Raw genomic sequence first — 24,477 nt, 5'->3', positions numbered from 1 at the left:
AACCGAATATTCCGAGTTGGACAGTTCGGGGTTACTCAACCCTAAGTATCGTTTTTCACTCTGAGTTTTCTAAACCGGCTTCCTGAAATAGGGCCCAGGTCCAAAGAGATTTTGCTGTAGCACTGTTTGAGCTTTGTGCTTCTGGTTTTCTGGGTGGTTTTGATTGTTTTGCTAGCTTATACCCTCTCCTTTATCAGCTTATACGTTTTTCTGTAGTTTTGTTTTATTTTATTTTATGGTTAGGACATCTTTTAACAAAGAAAAACAATGAATAATAAGTATATAAGTAAAGAAATTGAGATTGACCAAAGACCAAAAATGTTCTTAATAAATGAATTCTAAAAAGATTTAAAATGCTTGTACATTCACGACTGCAGTTTCACATTACATTTTCATGTACAGTTGCACAGTGATGTGTGCCAACATCATCTATACCTCTGGCTGATTCCATCACAGCACTGCAACAGTTCTAATTCATCTTATGTTTACAGTAAGCCATAATGAGCAGATGTGATCACCAAAAAAAAACAGCTGAAACTGTTGCGAACCTCAAAGCTGCAAGTGTGGCCAGCAGCTGCCATGTCTGGAGTTCCAGACTTCTCTAGCAGATTTTTCTTTTTTGCATGTTTTTCCCTATAATGTCTCTGATAACCCACATCAAAGTCATCTCCACTATTACTTAACGGTTTCCACAGAAACACTAAAAAACAGTCTTATTCAAAGCAGTGATCTCCTGTTGATTATTGACAAAAGGGAAAAATAAAGTTGCTTCAATATTCTAAGTTCAGACCACTGTTGATCTAAATATCAAAAGATAAATTTACACATTTTTTGTTAGATTGTATTTACTTTCATTGTAATCTCTATGGTAATATATACAGATATTTCCATATACTTGTCATGGGCAGGAACATCATGGTAATTTTGGGCTTTTAATTACTTTTTGAACTATTCAAGGATGGAATGATTGTACTGCATACATTTTTTTCTTTAATCGACACAGAGTCAAACAAATACAAATACATATTGTGACAAAATGGATGAGCAGTTGTAACACTGTCCATTTGTCCCAGATGTGTTGACCTTTTTTTTTGCACATTATTCCGTCTCTGTATTTATTTGCTGTGATTTGCTATTTGACAAAGTAACATTGCTGCACTAACTATCCCGGGTTTGTTTGTGTAAGCATTCTGTTGCCGGCAAATCAAACATTCTGCAAATTAAGGCAAATTCTCAGTTACATGTTACTTTATATTTTATTATGTTACAGATTAAGTCATTTGTTCATACTTACTTTGTTCTTTCATTCAGTCTTCATGTAGTTCAGGCCCACCTATCATTTCCTCATTTTAAAGTGCTGATGATGTCACACATGACATCGGCAGGCTGAACCACGAGAAGGGGTTTCTTTTACCATAGAAATGCTTCCTTTTGTTTGTTTCCAGGTCAGAAGGGATTTGTTGAATCTTTTTTTTTTGTTAATACAGCCATTTAGTTGTGTAAATGTGCTAATCAGAAGTGTATGGAGGTTTTTGTCATTTTTAGTCAACTATGTAGAGTTTTAGATCACTACTGGCTGGACTAATTGAAGGGAGATTGAAGGGAGATTGACCTATATATGGTCAGTCTCTGCCAGACTCAGATGAAAGGGAACCTGTTTGGAAGGATTTGAGGAATTTTTATTTATTTATTTATTTATTTATTCATTCATTCATTCATTCATTCATTTATTTATTGTTTTTGTTTTTAGCGTTGTTCCAGACCATACTCCCTACCAGTTGGTGGCGGTAATGCACCTTTCAGTTGTTTGCCAACTGCCAATACAAATGTAAGAAAGAAGAAAGAAGAAGACTCAGATGAGAGAGGAGAGGTGAGCTGTGTTACCAAATCCATGTACTTTGGAGTTTTGTTAATTAAGTCAGCAGTCCCCAACCTTTTTTGCGCCACGGACCGGTTTATGCCCGACAATATTTTCACGGACCGGCCTTTAAGGTGTCGCGGATAAATACAACAAAATAAAACTAGTACCGGTACCGAAAAAAAATAAGATTTATTCATAACACACGTGAAAAGACCCAGGAAAACCGAGTTAACGATAAAAACGATAACAAAATAACACTGAAAACCAATAAAAACCCTGAAAACTATACATTTCACACCTGAGCCTCAACTCTCGCGGCCCGGTACCAAACGACTCACGGACCGGTACCGGTCCGAGGCCCGGGGGTTGGGGACCGCTGAATTAAGTTACTTTGGGGGGAAGTTTTATTAAGTTTCACTGTAACTTCTCTGGAAACCGGAATGTCTAATGAGTCTGCTTCCCTACTAGGGCTGCACGATATTAGGAAAACCTGCGATGTGCGATAACTGTGATCAATACTGCGATAACGATATGACTTGCGATAAAATAAATAGCAAAAAAAAAAAAACGAATATATAATTTCCGTTTTACTGCAACTGTTTTATTTATTGAAAGCTGCTATATTAGCAGTGCAACAACAAAGTGCACTTTAACATTGAAACATTACCCCCATAAAAAAATTTCTGAGGCTTGAATCCTGAAAGACATCCTTCCCGGTCTCTAGAATTAGTTTTAAATAAACATAACTTAAATTATACTGCAAATTATCTCAATGCAGTTGTTCATCGTTTTACCACTTACCAAGTAGTTATGATGTAAGTCAAAACTGTTGAGGAAACTTTACTGTAGTGCTTGCGTAGTTTTCAGCTTAGCTCAGTTCAAACATGACGGTCTTGCAGCATGTTTTGAACATTTGTGGAATGGCGACATGGGAAATGTAGTTTCGTGAGGGGATGCGGTATCTCCGGTCCACTTTATGTATCAGACTGGTGAAGCCCTCTCTGCTAAGTGTATTTATAGGCATCATGTCTTTGTCAAAAATGTGTAATGGCCTCTGTTATTTCTTTATACTGACGTTTTCTCATAAGGAGTTCCACTTGAAAACTCTGATACAGAGATGGCTGTTGGACTGCTGTGCTCTTTGTCTTAACATTAGCAACCTTTGTTTGTCTAGCCCTGTCATTCTGGAACTCTTCAAACAGTTCTCTGTGGTTGTATTGAAGATGTGTGTGTGTGAATGGGTGGATGATTGGATATGTAAAGCGCTTTGGGGTCCTTAGGGACTAGTAAAGCTCTATATAAATACAGGCCTTTTACCATGATGGTGGAGATTAGTCGAGTTTCCTCTGGTGATTGCCACACGTGTTTGGCAAGTTTTGCAGAGTACCTGTGTTTGGAGAATGTCGTCTTTATCAAATCCAAAATACCTCCAAATAAGCGAGGTACTATTTTTTTTTTTTAGCCACGAGTTCATAGTCAGTAGCATTCTCGCCATGCGTCTCCCTCTCAGCCTTTACAACTCTGACTCGTTGCTGCAGCGTTGTTCGCTCCCCACCTGCGTAGGAGGCGGGCCTCTAATCCATTTGATTGGTTAATGCCGTGAAGGGCTCTATTCGACTGGTCAAATGTGTAAAGGGGTTTCTTTGATTGGTAAATTCTTTAAAGCACGTGTGTAAACATTTTAAGGTACCCAATTATCGCAGTTTATGTCGTCTTTTGCGATGGGCTCATCGCGCAGGATGACATTGACAATAAATTTTCGATTTATTGTGCAGGCCTATTCCCTACCACCTTCCTTGACATTCGAGTCTGACTACTTCACACATATATACAAATATATACATATATACACATAGACATAAATATATGCATACACCTCCAATAATATTTGGTTAAATGTCCCTCGGCAACATGCACACACAAACACACGCACACAAAATCAATCTAGTTCAACTCGAAGGGCGCAAAAATTGCATCAGTTTAATGCTGTGTTTAAATTTGTATGACCTCGTTTTCAACACCCACTTCAAAACTATATCTGCTTTATTAATGGACTGATTCCAATTAACAAATAAGTGTAAACACTTATTCATATGAGGAAACTGGCACGGAGACTGACAAAAACTGCAAGAAATCGTCCTAACCAGAAACTGGAAACTAGGATGGAGGGAAGAAAAAGATGGAGGGGAAGGGCAACCGGTGGGGGCGATAAAGGAGAGCAGTTCAGATAATCATGTGTTTGACATTTCAGTTTCTGGTGAATGAGAGAATATGGGAGAAAAGAAGATGAATTGACAGGGGATTAGGAGTCTGAAAAGGAAGATGGCTTCTCTTAAGATGCTTTCTTTCTTAAATACAAGTGGGAGGAAATGAGAGGAGGGCCTGTGGTCAGAAAAAAGACAGAGGAAGTAAGAAAGAAAATTATGTGTGAGGGGAGAAGAAAGTAAAAGCAAGATAACCCTCCTACACCCTAACACTATTTCCTCCAGGCTCTCAGTATTGAGTGACGCATGACTGGCTACCCAGGATTTACTTGCTGTCTCACACACATGGAAACACACACAAACAAGTTTTGTCGTCCCAGAAAACTGACTCTAGATTCAGAATTAAATACGAGATTTTAATGTTTCGTGTTCTGTTGCTTTAAATTATCATATCTGAATTTCATTACAAAATAGGATGTTTCTGTTCCTGTTTCCCAAAACAACACAGAACAGGAAATAAGCATGACATATCCACTTATCAGATCTGTGAGAAATGTTGTTTAATCTTTTCCATAATCTGGTTGTTGGGACGTGGCCATGAAGGGTTGTGTGAAAGCCAAGATATGGCACAATGAGACTGAATGAAAAGACAGGAGAATCCAGATCGTCGTGTTCCCAGAAACGGTGGCCTCCTTTGCATTCAGTGAACTAGATTTAGAATTATAAAGTGAGTGATTTTTTCTTTCCCTTAACAAGATTATCTTTCAGACATGACAAGTAAAGTAAAGTTCAAAGAGTTTTTTGTTTCCTCAAAGGGAACTTAGAACAAGCCAAACCCATATCTAAGTAAATAAGCAGAGCACATAGAGTTGTGTCTATTGCTGGAGGCTGAAAAATATTTATTATTACAATACAGTGTTTCATAATTACTATAATTACCCTTTTTAAGGGTGAGAAGCCAGTATGGGCTTCTGTTTGTATCACTGCTTTTTTTTATGTGGCTTCCTAAGAAGGGCAGTGAGATCTAGGCCACTGTATTAAATTCACATGTATTACACCCTATAAAAAGGGCAGCTCATGACTCTAATTTTCACTGATGTCAGCTTGCCATGTCCCCTTGCTTCCATGCTGAGAGCTATTTCAGTTCTCTGAAATGGGCCTGTCATGGATGGAGTAAGCTCATGGAATAAGTGAACGGTGACGTACAGTCAAGAGACATCACATCCAGTATACTGTATGCTGCTATCATTTACTCTGGACTATTCATCAGAGGGGCTCAAGTAATATATTGCGTAAGCAGGGGATATTTTTCTAATTAGCATCATGACAATATTGGATATTCTCCATGCAGTCATACTCACGCAAACAGTACCGTTTTCAGTGAAGTAGTATCACTTTTGAAACAAGTCAAGAAGTAGAATTGCGTTACATCTGTAGAAGTACATCTTTGCTTCTTTTTCGTGTCCTTGAAGTGTAACCTCAGTACCCACGTGTGGAGTGAATGTTTGTTAAAACAACCCCCTCCTGAACATTCTGACATGAGCGATGTTTCTTTCTAGCTCGGCCAACAATCTGTCAATTACAAGTGTGAATACCAATGAGAAAAAGTTCAGCTGAACCAGACGTTTCGCACTCTAAATCCAGACAGCCACTTTCTGTTAGGTCCCTCACTGCGTTTCTGCTCTACAGAATTCACAAACTTACTGCTGTCAGCTTGACAGTTTTAGGCAGGTGCAAGGAATATATCTCAAAGACCCGACACATTTTCTCTGTGCGAACGGACAACATCTACAGGATTGCACAGGTCAAAGTCAGCTGCTTGATGTGAAGTACATCCTCAGATTTGGTACAGTTTACCAAAAGTTAATGGAAAAAAATCTTACTTTTTGTCACAGTCCCTAATCAATGGAGATGCTGAATCTTAAACATGCAAAAAGGCAGATTTCGTTTTTTTACTTTTTTTAATGTTTCCTAAGAGTTGAAAAATTCTACATTAACGTGCAGAATCTCTACCTATTTTCCATGAACTTGTAGCTTAAAGATGTGAAAATGTTCCTTGAATTACTGTGGTTTAGTAACAACACAAACAGATAAATGCTCACTACACATTTGTAAGTGATTAACCTTCTTCTAAAAAGTCCACCAGGTTCACAAGAAACTGTCAGTAGATCACAATCCTCTCAACGTTATCGCCAAAGGCTAAAGAAGGAAAAGTCACCAGCATCTCCCTGGGGACAAATTTCACTGGCTGACTGGCGAGGTTGCACCTCTTAGCATGTGTGGCAATGTCCTCGTAGCTGAAAAAATACTGCACTGTTTATTTGCAGTTTAAGCATCAAAATTGTTCAATAAACTTCACTATAGACAACATAGTTTTGAGAGATATTTGCCAACAGTGAAGATAAGATAACAAACATTGGAAATATTGGAAAGTCTGCTTGTTCTCAGTCTGCATCTTTTGCTTTTCCCGTGCTACGTCATAAATAGTATCTTTATTTCTAGCACCTCTGCACCAGTGGATGTAAGCGTCAGCAACAATTGAGGCTATTTTATTTTATACATTTTTTTAGAGAGGAACTGTAACTGATATAATGTTTATGGGACTTCTAGCTACAGCTAGAATTTGTAAACCTTTTTCCCAGTTGCTAAAGTAAGATTTATAAAGCGGCAGGGAGAGGAAATCAGAGGAGGAGCAATCATGTCACTACAGTAGCTGTAATAAGTCTGCAGAGTCTGCAAGTGTGTGCTGTATCTGTGTATGTGCTGTGTGGGTACGCTTTCTACAGTAATAAGCTTGTTGGTGTCTCCAGTTCATTTATCTGGTTCTATTCACAGTGACCTTCAGCTGCACAGCTTGCACTCACATATTTTCCGCAGGGCACACACAGTTTCTATTTCACACGCACACAACCAACCTGGACACACACAGAGACAAGAACTCACAATCCTTAAACTGTCAGGTGTTAATCATGCCTGCCACAATTAGGGTGTCTAACAACATTTTATTTTGTTAATATTTAATCAGCACTGTCTGCTGGAAAATACAGATGATGGATGATTATTTGTCATCCTGCTTCCTTTCTTGCCTTTTCTTTCTCTTTCCTTTGCTCTTTGTAATCATGGTAATAATACATGTTATGTAAGTCTTGCAGCTTTTCCACTGATAAATGGCCTGTTTTCGTGGTGCACAAGATTAGATTTATGAGACCTGATTTATGAGCTTTGCTTGAGTTAGCAAGCAGGCTGTTCAGCAAATTTACATCATGATGTACAAGGTTTGAGCACAGATGATTGACACTAATAGTCCGAATATTAGCCAACAAAAGCCTGCAAAACCTTATGATCCAATTTATGTTGAAAAATTAGTGTCTGGTGGTTAAAAACACAAAATAAAAGCACTGCATTCCTGCTCTGTCAGCACCAAAATAGTGTTAACAGATGACTCTAGTTCACTTCTGCTATTCCCCTAAAATGTATTTCCTCTATTGCTGAAGTTTTGGACTTATGGGAAAAACACTGCAGATATAAAGTTGGAAACCACACATTAACCAAATAAGAATTCAAGTTAGTTGTTTAACTTCGGTGGACAAGAAATGTGCAAACAAGGGTATAATATAGCTGATGGATAATATGTGCGCCTGGTGAGGCTTACTGACGAGAGCTGTGTTGCAATAAAAGTACAAGGAACCTACCTGAAATATTCAACACATACTCATGCTAAACAGTTACAGTGACAATTACAACAATTCCAAAGTTCTGCAACTCCATTCATAAAAAACAAATCCCTTGTCCATAATTCCATCTATTTTCACGCGTGTGTACCACTTCCACTGCTGCTGTCACTTTCAGATCGCTCCCTAGAAGGCTCACTGTGACCCACAGCATGTGCGCATCAACAATTTCACTGTGAAACAAAATATCAGCTCCCACGTCAAACTGACCAAAACCTTCCAGCTCTCTAGGCTGATGTGACAAGTCTCTGCCTACAAGTCGCAGACCACTCAGTGGTGTTCATTAGAAGGACTGCTGCTGAGTCATTGGTGTGCATCCTCAAACACACATACCCACATCAGCTTCCTGAAAATGTTTTTTTCATTTACTTAATTTACAGAAGAAAAATGTAGACAAACTTGTTAGTTACTGCAATGTCAATAGTGATCATGTCTACGGATTTATTTGAGTCTTTTAAGTATTTTTCTTCTTCTTCTTGCTAACTTTGGATGAAATCTACTGAAAGACATAAAGTGTACGGCAAATGTCTCGGAGTAAAAGCTTTTGCAAAAACGAAATAAATAAAAATTGAACTGAAACTAAACTGACAGCAGAAATTTGCCAACCGTTGGAAGTTCTAACTACAGCTTTAACTTCAAAATCACACAAAATAATTCATCATTACAATGAAACATCTCAGCTGAACTACTGAGCTACAGCATAAAATTACTACATTATATATTTCTCTGTATTCAATATATGTAGGATCATTTCAAACAGTTTGGAAAGGAACAGCTGTCACATATTTATGAAAACTGACTTCTGACTCCTGAAACATTAGTCACACTTTCTGCTGGGTTTATGTAAATTTACATATTGATGGGGGAAAACAAGTCTTTTTGACTGTGAACTATTTTGCCTTCTATTTCTAGTTTGGAATAAATATTTGATCTTTGTACCCTCCAAATGACTGAAAAGAACAAATAGGTTTGATATGATCACAGCAGATCAGATCATTTGACTTTGACAGCCTATAACACAAATGTGAGTGTCAGAGTTTCAACAATGTGTGTAAAATAATCAATTTTCTAAACCGATTTAAACTCATCTTTATATTATTGTTTCCTCTTTCCTTATTTTTCTACCTCATTCACCTCTGTATCTCATTTTTCCTCCACCCTCTGAGTCTTTCCCCTCACTTACCCCTCTTTTTGTCAGCATATGCTGATCTTTATTTATCCCTTTCTTTCTTTTTCATTCCCAAGAGAAACCCTGTGTTGATCTCCAGGCCTGATTTTATGACATTATTGTTTTATTGTCTGTTGTCTTGAATTGTCTCTATATAAATCAACTGTGCCTCAAGGGAAATGACATGACTGACAGCCAGGGAGGTAGACAGCAGGAGGTGAAGGAGACAGCTGACAGCAGAAGAGGATAGAGAAATCCACATTAACTGCAAGGAAGACGTGGGGAAAGCAGGGGCAAGGAAAAGGAAGAACAATGAAAAATGGCAGAAGATAGGGATGGAGACGAGGAGGAGACAGTGCGGTTTCTGCAACTCAAATTTGTTTTTATATTTATTCAAAATGCAGTTTTAACACATACAATCAACCATAACAGATATTCACATATTCGTTTTATTTTTTTAAGTATGTTTGTAAAGTCTGAATAATGCATGTTAATAACTGATTAATCTGAATGTCACCTCTACCCTCATGTAATCACTTTTCCCAGTAGGAAACTGTCATTGTAAACCTGGTCATGCTGATCAGGGAGCTGAAAATACCCAAAAGATTTTTTTTTTCTTGTAATAACAACACCCCATCAAAGCCATTTACAAAAACATTTTTTTAAAAATGGACAAACGGTCAAATGTAATACTGATTATGTTTTTTAAACACTTTTTTTTTCTGTTTTTCAAACTCCATTCATCCAGTTCATGAAGCAGACTTTCTGAAAAATTTGATCTGGTTTTAAGCCCATTCTGAGATGGTGTCATATTAAAAAATGAAATCAGAAAGATGGCTTTTATATGGCTACATATAATATGACTATTATTATACAGTACAGTGGAAAAGTATTTGCACCATTCTCCATTACTTATTTTCTTGCACAAGTGTTTGAGATCATCGAATTTTAATATTGGACAAAAATAACCTGAGTAAACACAAAATGCAATGATTTCATTTATCGAGGTAAAAAAGCTACCCAAATCTACCTGGCCCTAATAACCCCCCCCCCCCCCAAACCTAATAACTGGTTGTTCTACCCTTGGTGGCAAGAACTGCAGTCATGTGATAACTTTCAATGAGTGTTTCACATCACTGTGGAGGAATTTCTTCCCACTTTTCCTTGCAGAATTTTGATTCAGCTACACTGAAGGGGTTTTGAGCATGGATTGCCTGTTTAAGGTCTGGCCAAAGCATCTCAGTTGGATTAAATCCAGACTGACTAGGTGTCATACTTTCAATGTACCTTTGGGCTTCATTTTTTCTCACTTTGAACTAAGAAATTTAAAAAGTAGAAATTTTTCCAACAATTTCCATCAATCCAGCCATCTATTTTCTTCTGCTTGTCCAACTAAGTTCAACAAACAAGGCATTAAAGTAAACACATCGTCATGCAGTAGTTACCAGTTAACAATATAAACCTGAGGCTAAAGTCCCACACACCAACACAAATCCATATCCTAATCAGGACACACATGCAGTATGATGTTTCTCTAGTATTTATGTATGAACACAAAGCTGACAACACAAAGACAAAAACTAGACCAGAGACTTCAAAGTGATCGTCACAGTGATTCTACGCTACAAACATTAAGAGGTAGAAATGGAGGCTACAAGCCTGACTGCTCATCGCTGCTTTTGTTACCTGCAGAAGTGAAGTGTGGAAGAAGTGAAGTGCAGAAGAATGAGTCTTTGACCGCTGAGTTTGCATCTGCATGCACTCAGCTTTAATATCACTCTGGGTTCTTGACTAGCTTAGCATTAGCATGCTGTCTGTGCACATGCTTGCAAAGAAACAAAGAGCTGTTAGCATTTCTGTCCTGGACGCAGCTTCCAATTAAGCTTTGTGCTCTTGTCCTCATCTTCAATCCTCAGTAGCTGTATTGCTGTCCACCATTTCACTCCTCACACACATGAACTAAAATTAGCTGATTGTAACGCAAATATGCAGGAAGACAACCGAAGAACCTTTGCAGTAACAACATAAGTGTAACTGTAATGTAACTACTAAATTTAGTACAGTAATATGTTGCTGACAAATGTCATGTGATCACAGTAACGCGTTACTATAAAATGTCATACCCAACAATATTATATGTTATATAATATTATGTTTTTAACTGGTTGGGTGTGCTTGGGGAAAGAAAGACTTAATCCTGATATAACAGGGGGTTAAATGACAAATTGCATGAAATAGTGATTGACACATCTTGTAGACATATGCTCTGCCACTTTTTCCGTACATCTGACACGACAAGGAAAACACAGAGGGGACAGTAGCCAGCACACTACTGGGGTACTTGACACAAACACCATCCTCACCAGCCTTCATTCATAAAGTGCTCTACAAACCCAAGCATCATGCCCAACGGGTGGATTCACCTGCTTCAGTGGACTAAGAGACAAAGAGTGAAAGTGGACAGTCTTTTCATAAGTCTTTTTCATTTTAATTTCCTTGTTTTCAATATTATTTAGTTATTGGTTCTATCAGTAGTTAGCTAACATTGAATGTAGCACTACCGAACTAGTGACTTCATGTTCTTCACTTGGACAAGATGCCATTAAACATGCTCTAAAAACTGTAACTTAAAACGCTTATATTTTAAATCGAGTTCCACAGACAGTGTTAAATTTACAGTAAAGCGCCATGGTGTAAATTAGTTTTAATATATGTAGCGTTTCATTTCCACTGTAACATACTGTTTAAAATGGAATTATTGTCAGTTTTATAGATCTTTATGAATCACGTAATCACACTGCAGTTCAAAGTAGAACTCTGCTGCCTGTAAGAACACTGCATTAATCCTGCACTGAGATCTTCTTAGGCCTCATTTGTGCAGTACCTTGATATTACCGAATTGCTTTGCAGAATCTTTAAACACAGGTTCACATTCACATTTAACAATAACAGTAGGTGGTAACTGCAGAGCTCCAATAGCCAACCTGGCAAAAAAGGGAGACAAGCTTGTGATTATTGTTGGAACTGGTCAATGATGAAATTTCAAGCATTTCTTAGAGAATGTAAATTAAGATAATCGTGCATTTAAAAAAACACGTATTTTAATAAAGAGAGGTCAACCGTAAGTCTAACAATGTTTACTGTGGACTCATAATTATGATTAAACTTGTTTAAAATCTATGCCCTTAAAATCTGGAGTTGAATGGACTGTGCAACCTTTGATGGAAACATACCTTCTTTTGTGACTCTCCCGTGGGATAATACAGAGACCTTATCATGGTGGTGATCAGTGATGAGGTAGGTTATGTAGCACTCAACCTGAAAGACAGAATGACAGATTCAGCAATGGCATTTAAAGTTCAGTATTCACTAGTCGATCCATCAGTTTTATTTATTTATTTTAAGTTGATTCGCTAGATATGGGCATCTGGAAGTGGTGTGTATGGGACTTTGTACTTACAATAGGTGGGCATAGCAAGGCAGGAATTCAAGTAACACTATATTAAATCTATGACAAAAAAATCTAGAATTTATATAGTCCTCATTTGATGAAATGTGTTAATTTGTGTCCATATCCTTTTGATTGATCTTTACTTTATCATAGAAACATGTAAAAAAAAAAAGAGAGAAAAAAAATCAGCAAGTTTAAGAAACACAATCATTTTTGCCACTTACGTCTCATTGTCAAAACTTTTTGACCATAAATTCACACAGAAAGAAACATTTTAATAAGGTAGTTTCTGAGAGGTCAGTCCAAAGTGACTAATGAAGGACCTCTAAAACCTAACTTCACCTGACTTCATCATCATCTACAGTCAGTTCCTGCTGGGCTATTATTTCTGATAACTACACCTGTACCACTTTTTTCGTCTAAAGCTGAGGAGACTTAAACATTCTATTTCTTTTCAACATCCGCAAGAAGCAAATGCCTTTGCACTCTGTAAAAAAAAAAATGTAAAGCATACTTACCTAGTTTAAAATGGTATAGCAATAAGTACAAAATATGTAGATAGTTTTCCAGTGGCTGCGCTGCACTGAGCTGAATGTTTCAAGGAAAGGTAAACCCTTTCACACTGACTGTAGGCACCACACTGGGTGGCAAATATGGATGAACAGCTGAGGGTGAATAAAAGAATGATCAAATCATATCTCTATAACATTCTATCCTTTTTCCTTTCAGCTGTCTTGAAGATGACTGAATCCAGGTTGAGTCATTCTTCTTTTGGTGCTTTCTGTAGCTGTTTCTGCAGAATGGCAATTCAAAGGTCAACTTCTTTCAACTGTGGGTTGTTATTAGTGATAAATTGAGTATATGTTATATTTCATAGGCCAAAAAATGTTGTTTTCCAAGAAATCTGAAAAGAATTTGATCTGTAATACATTAGTAATGTGATTGTTATTTAACCTTCTTTTCTTCTTTTCTTTTAAAACTGCTTTTTAAAAAATTGGAAAATGGTTTAGTTTTATGTACAGCATTGCACTAAAGTCTTGAAGGACATTTACAAAGCTCCTTTCTAGATTTTCGGTTCTGTATGCTGTCAACATCATCACACACTGCTTCAATAATGTTGAGGTCTGGCCTTTGAGGAGACCAATCCATAACTTATAGAGCTCTTTTGTGTTTTTATCCAGGTATGCTTTACTGAATTGGCAGTGTATTTGGACTTGTCATGCTGAAAAGTGACGCTCTTACCAATCAGACACTTTCCAGATGGTATTGCATGGTGGATCAAATGGTACTTTTCTGTATTCAAAATTACATCTTTTTTGACAAGTTCTAAGCAATGACAGAGCCTCCATCTGTTTTATAGATGACTGTAGACACACACTTTTCTACCACTTACCGGAACTCCTCCTTACAAATTGATGACAAATTGAACCTAAACTTTCCCATTACACCTGTTGACACAGGCACGCACACACTTTTTCCCTTTCTTTCTTGACAGACGCACTTCCACTTAGACCACTTCTACTGTTCTCCATTTATCCAGTTTGCTCTGAACTTTTAAGGACACTCCGTGCACCATGCCTGCATATGCCAGGTTTTCAGCTAACAGCCTTTTGAGAATCACCTTGTTGGTGCAAAAATGTTATTTTTTTCCCTGTCAAACTGTGTTATTTTTGCCATTTTTGTAGATTCAAGGCAGGAAATGGGAGCAAATTATGTGTTTTTGCAAGTAACAAAATTACTAGATACAATTTAAAACTTCTTCTTCAGTTCTTAGCTAAGTTGTCTGTTACATGTACGGACAACATCCCTTGAGTTAGGTACTTGAATGCTTGAATGATTCATAGGTCAGTGTTAAGTGGCTTAACAGTGGCTTAGAATTTAGCAGAGAACGGTCAGTCTGCCTGTGCTCGTTCTATAGATAGATTTCATCAGCTGTGTAAGATACAGCTGCAGAACTTTACATGGATGTCGAGATCAAATTAGAGATTGAGTCAGAAGATGGGTGTTGTGTTAGTAAAAGGGCCAAAGTGTCTGTGTCCCGTCGCTCAGTCTTTTATTTATTATTTTTAATTAAAAAATGCTTAGTAATAATTGAAATTCTCTGTCTTTAATTGCATATTCCTGAACATATTAATGTTTTAAAGTTATGAAAACTTTCATCTAATTGTTTCTCCATAACAACTACATCTCTTGTTCTGCAGTCTTTCAGTGGATGGTGTGGGCTTCCTTTGTGCTGGAGATCCTCTGAAAGCTGGGCAGCAGCTGTGAGACTGCTATTCTTAGCTCATTCTTCAATGCTGAGCTTTGACCACCATTTTGTCTTGATTGAGGCAACAAAAAAAATCTATTTCACACAGTTAGGATGTGGCAAGACGTTGACATTGCAGTGGGTACACCTTTTCAATGTTTCAATCAAAAATGCAGCCAAGGTCTTTGACTAAAACTGCAGCCTCATCGACAAATCAGATGCCGGATCAATAAACACTTCCTGTAGTGATGAAGTCAGCAGTTGGTGTTACACCAAAGCAGTCTTGGATTTAGCCACATTTTGCAGTATACTGTACTGCAGGGCAGAAACATGAGCTTTTATGCACTGACTGTGCTCTACAGTTTGCTGATCTAAATGAATGATTTGAGGCTCTCAAATAAGTCTGTATTGCCTTCTTTCACTCACAGGTTGCTCATCTCTAGGTTAGAGTGGTGTGATTTTATCTACAAACTTTTAAAGTGTGTGTATGCAGGTGTGTGTCAATGAGACATGGAAGTTTTATGAGAAAAATGATAAACAAAAAAGTTCATTACCTTTTATCTCCAACAAGATTCTAATCTCAAAAGTGAGGTAGAGAAGTTCCAATTATACCATATAGTTGGGCCCTAGTGATAATGCTAATGTGATATTGATAGAAACAATTATTATCAGGTTAGGTTAGAGTTGCCAGGAGGGGAGTTTCCCTAATAAGTGGAATATTTTGTGATTAACATAGACATCCTGTTTTTGTGCAATTTCACCAAGACAGTCCCATTTAAGCTTTTCAAACGCATCAATTCAAAGGTGACAATATAATGAATTGTATAATGAATTGTAACGCTGAGACTTTCTGGGGGAAAAGCACTTGTGATTAATATGGGGAGCAGCGAGAAAACCTCTGTGGTGTAGACTGTGTGATCAGCCACATAATTTACTCTGTGGAGATTTAATGTAATTAAGTAAATGGACTGCAAATCCTTCCTACCTATAAACCGTCCAGGTTCTCACCTGTGAGCTTAAAAGCATGTGTTTATCAAAAGCACCTGTCTGTATTTGTTTTAGTTAAATAAGGTGAAAGAGTCAAATTAATTCCAGAAGGACAAAGGTCCCTTTCAGCCACTTTTGGTTGTCAGTTATTAAATCAATAAATCTCTGCATGCTAGACCAGTGAGACACTCGGCAGTTCAGTTAAGTAAGCTGCTTCTACATTGTTACCTCACATGTGTAAAAGACAAGTGACAATTACTCCATGCAGACACATCTTGTTGGCAAATTAAAACACAAACATTTAGCTTATAAGCTGAATGATTTCTGCTTACAATGGTGGAGCAAAGATTCTCCCAGCAAGGTGTAAGCACCTCAGATTAGCCTCCATGTCTGAAGCTTGATGGGTGGCGGTGTAACGCTGGAGCTACAGTATGCATATCTAGACCATTAACTCCTTGTCCCCCACCAACTAAGAATGGGTTCCCCTGAACCCAATTTGTATGCAGCGTAATGATTAGGTGTTACAGGAAAAAATATACCGCGTGATTGTGTTTTTCCATGCACTCTCATAATAGAAGAATAGCAGCTATCAAAGTTGGTTTGCTGCCATTTCTCCCCATGGGCGGAGCCTGTGTGTTTCTCATTCATTAGCTGGCACACCTGTTCTCCATCAGTCATTTATTTGCAGTATATACGGACCAGCTTGCATTTCCATTCCATGCCAGATTGCCCTTGCTTGTGTGCTGCAATCAGGCTGTCTCTAGTTTTGGTGCTCCTGTGTAACAGGTGTTACTGACTTTTGTTTTCTCTCTGCCTTCTAGTGCAACCACTCATTGGCTCAAATATCCCACGCAAGATGAAATGTGCTTGTTATCCTAACTAACGATAACTTTCCCAACACTTCAGAGCTGGACAAACCTGCAAAAAGGATTTAACGGATTTTCCGCTTACCTGCACTTACCTGTCTGCCCACTCTCCGCTGCTTTGCTTACTGGAAATGTCTGTGTTGCTCACCCCTTTTGCCACCTGCCAATCACAGACAAGCTCATAAACCTCCTATGAGGGTGTCAGTTTAGCTCACAAGTTGAGCAGGTGCTCATGTGCATGCGGCTGAAATGCAGCTGCCTGGGTTTGAGTCTGAACTCTAGCCCTTTGCTGCATGCCCTCCCCTGCTCTCTCTCCCTGTATGCTCTACACTGCACAATTATCAAAAAAGGCAAAAAAACCCCAAAAATAAATAGTAAACGCCTTCCATTAAATTCAACCTCAAATTCTATGTCCTTTCACTAGCTAAACACAAGCCTGCTTTCTCCTCTGGCAGAAGTCCTGTCCTGCTACTGAAAAAAAGCTACTCACCTGCTATCACTTACTCGCTTCAAGCTTGTATTTTTTACATATGTACTGTAAATCGTGTTATTTGAACAGTACAGCAGGACACACCGTTGCAGTGGCTGCTGTGTGAGCTGGGATAGTTCAAGCCTAGTTAGAATTCTGCTACCCTGCAGACAGAAGCAACAACAAAACACTATAGGGATTATACACCCCTCTAAAACTCTTCCTCTCTGCGTCTTTGTGCATCTCTCAGACTTATTTTCTGTCTTTTTTTAGTGTTTTTTTTCCTGCCTTGATATCTTTTTTCCCCCCTTTTGCACAGTCTTTCTTCCTCTGTTGCTATTTCTCCCTGTCTTTCTCCGATTAATAAAAGTGGCAGAATAAAGGATTTATACTCAAAAGGGATTCATTCAGGGTGCCAGGAAACTAGAAATGGCCTGTGTTAATCACTGCATGCACATTTGCAACCACACACACGCATGCGCAGTTTCCAAAGCACCCACACAGAGATGCATACTCCATATATCATTATCACAGGGTTCCAGCCTGCAGATAATCCAGTAACAGTTGACATTTAGCAGCCTGTTGTTCGCACAAACACATTCAGTGGAAGCTCTGATTAACACTGGCATTAACATGTTTTATGAAGGCAAGATTAACACCAACTAACAGGAAATACATGCCCTCAAATGCTGCAACAAGAGATCACGACAGAACAAAACAATTTCTTTCTTTCTTTGCTTTTACGTAATGTTGAAGGATTTCTGGCTCTGTGCAACTGAGATAGAGAGCTGTTAGGGTGGAAGATGTGGTCAGAAAGAGGAAAAGGCTAATAAAGTGGTGATGACTCACAAATCGATGGTTGCACTCAAAGAGATGAAGTCAGTACTCGCAAGTAAGCATGATGAGTGCATGTTTGGGCTTGCAAATGGGTCAAGAGAAATTTTAATTCACGTGATCAAGACACATCACTGACGGGGCTTTGTTCATGAAGGTCAGGCTATAAAATTTTTTAAAAAGAAAGTGCTGAGGATTTAAATGGCACACCACAAAATATCAATTGATATACAGGATAACAGAGAATAAACGGAGCATCAAATGAAAAGCAGTTCTTCTGGTTATAAAAGACTCAGTATGTATTATTAATGCTATCAAGAATGCTTTTACGGAGCAGCCTGGTGACCGTTACATGTACTTTCATTTCAAAAAAATTTTGTTACTTATCAACTGTTGCTATGAAGGTTTGTCTCTTGTATCGTCTGGTAACAAAACCAACACGCAAAACAGCTTCAAACGATATCCTGGCTGTCTATACATGTGATCAGTAGGGATGGGTATCGTTTAGGTTTTATCCGATACCAGTACCAAACCGGTACTTTTTGAAACGGTGCCGGTGCTTAAAGAATGAAGAACACAAACTTTGTACAAAAACCTCTCATGTTTAGCTGTTTTTTTGTAAAAAGATAACAATGTTGCCATTGCCATCATCATCCGTCATCATTTCTGCTACACTGGCAGGGCTAGGGGCCAGGACTCTACTCTTCGGGTTTTTGGGGGATGTTGCAAACTCCGGGTCTGATAACAGGCAACCCACCCGCAGTAGATGTGCTCGGTGTGAGGTCTCGCAGCAAACTATCAAATACGGTGCATTTCTCGGCTTTTAAAAAAACGCTATGCGTCACCAGGTGTTTCATCAGATTCACGGTGTTACCTCCTTTGCACAGTATCAGCTTAAAGCACTTGTTGCAGGCTGCTGAGTTTGCATCTTTTGCTGTGAAGTACAGCCAGACTTTTGACCACTTCGCCTTGGGCATTTTTAATCTGTAGCCCTGCTCTAAAAGAACGTACGTACCTGGGCTTTCCAAGCCTACTACGCTTGGAAAGGTAAAATGATTGACTGGAATCCAAAGTGTATGACATCTCAGGAAAAAAAAAAAGCATCGAAATAAAGCACCAAAATGTGCGTTGCTTTTCGGTCTGGTCACTACCGTTTATGTCAGAACCGGTGCTATCATGGCACCGAATACCGGTACCCATCCCTAGTGATCAGTGTAAGAGTTATTATTATAATTCATCTATAGATGGAGTACAACTCTTCACCTAATGCAAAAAAGAAAAAAAAATGATAATGAGCAGACAATCACCACATGTGTGAAAGTGCTGGGCCACCTACACACTCTGCCTGTAGAAGCTGCAGCCGTGTAAACCAATACCATGAAGCTCCCAGCGCACAGATTTTGTGCTGATGTTCATACCAGAGGAGATCTGGAAATGACTGAATCAGCAAAGTGTTGATGGCTTTTACAAACTATGATCATTAGCACTCTGCAACCCTGTAACTCTCTAACTTTACGCTCTCTGACACTTCGAGGGAAAAAATTTACCAGACTGACTTATTGCAATGATGATATCCTATTACAGCACACTGCATAGATAGGTGTTTGATGTTATACAACTCTGTTAATGAGACTAAAAGACCTGAATTCAGTGTTTAAAATGTAAGTATAAGCTTGTAAAGATTGTATTTTAACCTGAACAATAAACTTTTTATTTGTCCTAACCAGGTCAGTTTCATGTCCAATGAACGGCAACTGAAAGTGAAACTAAAAATCAAATGATGCAAGATTTAAACCCAGTGAAGTCTCATGTGATCACAGCAGATGTTTTCTTAATTTCTTTAGTCATTGCATGTAGTCATTTTATGATTTTGTGGCTCTGCTGAATAAAACATGTTGAAGTTATGTAACTAATTATTGATAACTAACATATAAAGAATGTCAGGTGCTGACAGAATAAAATGCTTTAGTTAAGCAGATGCTTCTTTAATGTAGATGACATATGAAAAACAGTAAACTCTCAGGTATTAATTATTATTTTTATCATTTTCATTTGAAAATCAAGTAATAGCAGAAGTAGCCAAGGATCGAAATTGAACAGTTCCTTAACATTTCAAACTCACTACTTTATCTCATTTGGCATTAATTTCAGTAATTTTTTATTTTTTATTTATTTTTTGCTTCCAAGATCCCAGAAATCCTGCCCAGTTGGGTGTGTTTTTCCTGCATTTCCATATGCTGGTGTTCCAGTGCAACAGCTTGAGGGCAGATTTATCTGGCAACGAAAATAGATGAGTTCAGTGAACTAATTACACAGCTGTAATGTACTCATCAATATTTAGGGGCAATCATAGTCTAAACAGGTAGTGATTATACCAGCGAAGAGAAGGGAACAGAAGAGAAAGCTCCAATATTTCAAACAAACCTTTGTAGATACTCAAAGAGGAATTATTATACATTGTAAAGTATCACAATGCCCCTGGAGGGAGCACATTGAGTGGGATGTTAAAGTGATCCCTGAGGACTCTTAAAATAAGAAGTAATTGTTTATGAAGCGTAACCAAAGTTTAAATTATGTTTGAATAGTAAAAATGCCTCTCGATGCAAGTAATCCGGGCACTAACTGAAGAATCCATCTCATGATTTCATTGTGAATGGTTTGATTTTTGAAAAGACTGTAGATATACTCAAGCACGATGTACAAATTACATCAAAAAAGGAAAATGAGCGTATTTTATTTCTCTGTTTTGTCTTAATCTCCTTCCTTGATTACTTTTTTAGTTTCCTTTGTTTATTGCCTCACATATGGTGTATTGTCTCAGAATGTCTTCCATATCATCTCCTTATTTTTTACATTATCCGCCTTGACGCCATGAAAAGAACACTGGCACAAAGCCTCACTTTTTACTCAAAAATATCCCCGGAGAGCAAAGCAGGGGAAAGCAGGAATATTTTAGAAAAAGTTGAAAGAAAACCAGAAAGACAGCATGAAAGAGGGCAACATAATCATGCATGTAATTACCCTGTTGATTTCTCTGACAGACATTGAAATCAAGATTTAAAGAGGAAGAAAGAGAGAGATGGAGATAGAAAAAGACATTACTGTACCGTCCTGTGTTCTGCTACTATTATTGCCAGTACAGGATCCTCCATGCTCTGATTAGTCCTACACATCCTGGCACAAAAAGGTGCACAGACACACACACATGCACATGCTCCTGGGAACACACAACCCATATTCAATCATACACGTACCCCTTCAGGGTCATTTTCACCCACACCTGAATGGATGCACCCAAACCCTCCCACACACTCTAATTCTCTGGTTTGTCATAGCACTTTTGAGCTCAATAATATATAGCAGAGAAAAGGCAATTAGGGTGGAGGACAGTCAAAATGAGGGGAAATTAAACACAAAAGAGAGAAATGCAAATTTGCTATCAAAAACAGACGGCTGGAGAGAGATTGGAGAGAAACAAAATCCTAAAAGGATTTATTTTAATCAAATAGAAATTGTTTTTTCTCATGTACAGAAGGAGCATTCGCTATCCTGAATGTGATATAGCCTACATTTCCTTCTTAATTCTGGTGCTCTGTCTCATTTTGCACCATGCGTTATTAAAGGAAATGGATTTCAGTCCTGCTTAACTGCTTCACCAGACTGTGGAAGGACCATCTCTCACAATTTAAACAGCATATTCTGAGTGGCATGTCTTCCCCAGTGATTTAGATCACTGTGCAATCTGTTTCCTGACTTGTCCCTCATGTAAATTTTAATGCAACATTATTAAATTCACACTTTTGTTTTGTTTTGTTTAGGCTGTTTCCCAGTTTAATGAAATTCTGAATAGTTGCTGGTTGTTTTTGCATTGTTTGAAAAGTTTTACAGCTTTTCCTGTTGATTGATTTTCATTCATACTGCTTCAAAGTAATTAAATAACATAACATTACAGAACATTGTAGCAATGGACCTTTTTCTATATTTTTACCAGTTTATCATGCTGTTTTACTGGTTCGGCACACTTCAAATTAAACTGGGCTACATATGTCCCAGCTATACATCCTTGGTCAAAAGTATCTTGTTTTTTTTTATAAGATCATTTTTCTAAATGTATAAAAGGAGATATTATGGTGGACCACCAGGTGGCTCCACTCACACCCAGTGTGAGGTAAAGCGAGAGGGTTAGGTTTTTGGCGCCTTGAGTTGGGTGTGCAGCCAAGATTAAAGTTGGAGTAAAATATTGGGATTTCTCGTGTAATCCTTACAATACTTCCACAATATAATGTTAACTGGGTAAACTGCAAAGCTGGATTTTTACTATACTGACCATGTCAGTTTCACTCTTTATCAGTAAAGGCAATGAGTGAAATTCACACAAAAAAAATGTAGTAGAATGTAGTAGAAAGGTAGTTGTTTTGTTTTTTTTAATGCTTTTTAATGTTTGTCATTGTTTCAGGAACATTTTGATGAAATCTCATAACAGGGACACATGAGCTGCCGTGAGTCTGAATGCTATTTTAAGATGTTTCTTCTTTTTGTGTTCTCTTTTGCAAAAGTATCCAAGAGGGTGTCTGCTTGAAAGCCCTTTGAGAAAAGAGAAGTGGCATAGAACTTTGATTGTTAATGTTGCACAAACACACACAATACACAGTCCCAGTTGTAACAGGTCATAATAAACAAGGTCACTCCCCACATCTTGGGCATGCCAACCCCGAAGGCGACCATCGTAGCAAGTTTATTAAATGGACCATTAAATGGACCATCTGTCACAGATACGCACACACGCGCAGGTAAAAGATAGGCCTAATATGCATAATAATGCTTAGCCATCAGCTTGCACGCAGAATTAAACTTTACATCCAAAAAACTATTTATGCACAACATATTTTTCATGCAGTTGCATGCAGGAGAAATGCAGTTTAGTAATGTAGCAATATAGCAAATCAATGGTACTTTGTTGCAAAGCAATATCAGGTGTTTCAATTTAAAAAGGAAATGAGTGCTGGACTTGAGCACTATAGCACAAATTCAATTTCTGTGTTCACCCATCTTACGGTATAGCATTCAAAATTAGCATGCTAACCTCTTCCCAAGCCCTTCTAGGCACGGTGCTAACTGGATTCAAAATCTCAAGACGATATCATTTGCTTAGAAAGCATTGCATTTTGAACAACCTAATTTAACTCTGTCAGCAAAAAGTTCATCAATAAAACATGCAGTTTAGTTTATGAGTAATTAAATCATTTGTATCATAGAAACTAAATCCCCTGCACCCCATAGTCATAGTACAAGTAAATGAATGCAATCATTTTGAATTTACCTTCCACTGCGACAATTACAAACACTAAATAAATCCGCGTGGCTAAATTCATTACATTATATTCATTATATTTCATCAGATTCAAGCCAAGTGAACTTCTACATCTGTCATCAAAGTTAAAATAAGGGAAGAAAACACAATTATTGCAGTGCTTGCTACATCTTCATATCAAATTTAACCTTGACATTTACATCTGAATGTTATTTTTAAACTGCTAGAGGGGAGGCTGGAACCACATGCTTCTATTATGCTTAGTGTCACACAGAGCAGGCGAGTACCGTGCAATGAGATTTGAAGATGTCATTTAAAGACAGAGTTATTTTCACCTATGGGAGACAATGAAGTAATTTTAACCTTAGCCTTGAGCAAGATACATGTAATTGCTGTTATCAAATAGAATTTTTATTACCTCCTTTATCATTTGTCAAATTTTATTTCACGTTAGCGGGGACACACCACCTCGGACATACCGTGGTTTGATACTATTTGCTTTAAAATTATACTCAGATAAGTGGTAGAGACCAAGAGGGAAAGAAAAGTGCTCATATGGCAAGATCTGCATGTTCAGTTGATCAGTTTTCAAGCTTGATCAGAAAGCTGTCTGGCTGCAGCTTGAAGACTGACTGGATTGCCAAGTATGTAGCGCTGCCAGCCTTGGATGTCTGCCTTTTGAGTTTTTCCTCCTCTGCAGCAGCTCTTCGTCTACAACAGTACTGGGTGTGGATTGTTTGGTGTTTGATGTTTTTTGTTTTTTTCTTGTCTCTCATCTGTTATTATTTATGCATGATGACGATCTTGGCCAGACAAACTGTTTAGATACTAATATGTGGAAATTTTCTTGTTTGACTGTCATCAGCAGGTCTATGAATACAATTGCAGAGTGTCCACTGTGCATGACTCTTTATCAGGTTTGTGCAAATGGCATGCTGCTGATACCTCATGAGGTTTTTCATAAAAGCAAGTGATTATACAGGCCAAGAATTTTTTTGTTTTGTTGCTCTTTTTTTTTTTTTTAGAAACTAAAGGAACTCTGACGCATAGTGTTTGACGTCTTGAAGAAGAAGCATAGTGAGAGTCATGCCAGAGTTAAACCACGTGTTTCATAGTTCAATACAACTTTTATTGTAGTGTCAAGTTTGACCTGGTGGCAACGAAGCACAGAAAGCTTGAGTGGTTTGACCAATTCAAAAACCAAATGCAGCCTCAGGTTCATAACTTTCCATCTACTGTTATTGCTGTTTTAGACTTACTGTTTCTTCTGTTGTCCTCTGTTTGTTCAATTTCTTTAAGATTTTTTAAGGACACACTGCACACTGCCAGTATTAGCCATTTCTATCG

General features: G+C 37.9%; 1 long non-coding RNA gene across 4 annotated transcripts; it reads left to right on the top strand.

The window, feature by feature from the left end:
• Positions 1–1,740: 1,740 nt before the first annotated feature.
• Positions 1,741–24,047, top strand: LOC309688044. 4 transcript variants are annotated; one of them, XR_014270940.1, is made up of 4 exons: positions 1,741–1,870; positions 13,145–13,229; positions 13,597–13,700; positions 14,617–14,939. It is a non-coding gene; the product is annotated as an uncharacterized lncRNA (long non-coding RNA). The 4 variants fall into 4 exon arrangements; XR_014270941.1 differs by having other exon boundaries at positions 13,145–13,246; XR_014270938.1 differs by lacking the exons at positions 13,145–13,229; positions 13,597–13,700; positions 14,617–14,939 and adding exons at positions 22,276–22,318; positions 23,996–24,047.
• Positions 24,048–24,477: the final 430 nt, after the last annotated feature.

Source organism: Aulonocara stuartgranti (genome assembly GCF_965226115.1).
Source record: "Aulonocara stuartgranti genome assembly, chromosome: 14".
Classification (NCBI taxonomy): Eukaryota; Metazoa; Chordata; class Actinopteri; order Cichliformes; family Cichlidae; genus Aulonocara; species Aulonocara stuartgranti.
The sequence above is the reverse complement of the archived record's forward strand: the minus strand, read 5'-3'. Positions and strand labels throughout refer to the sequence as shown.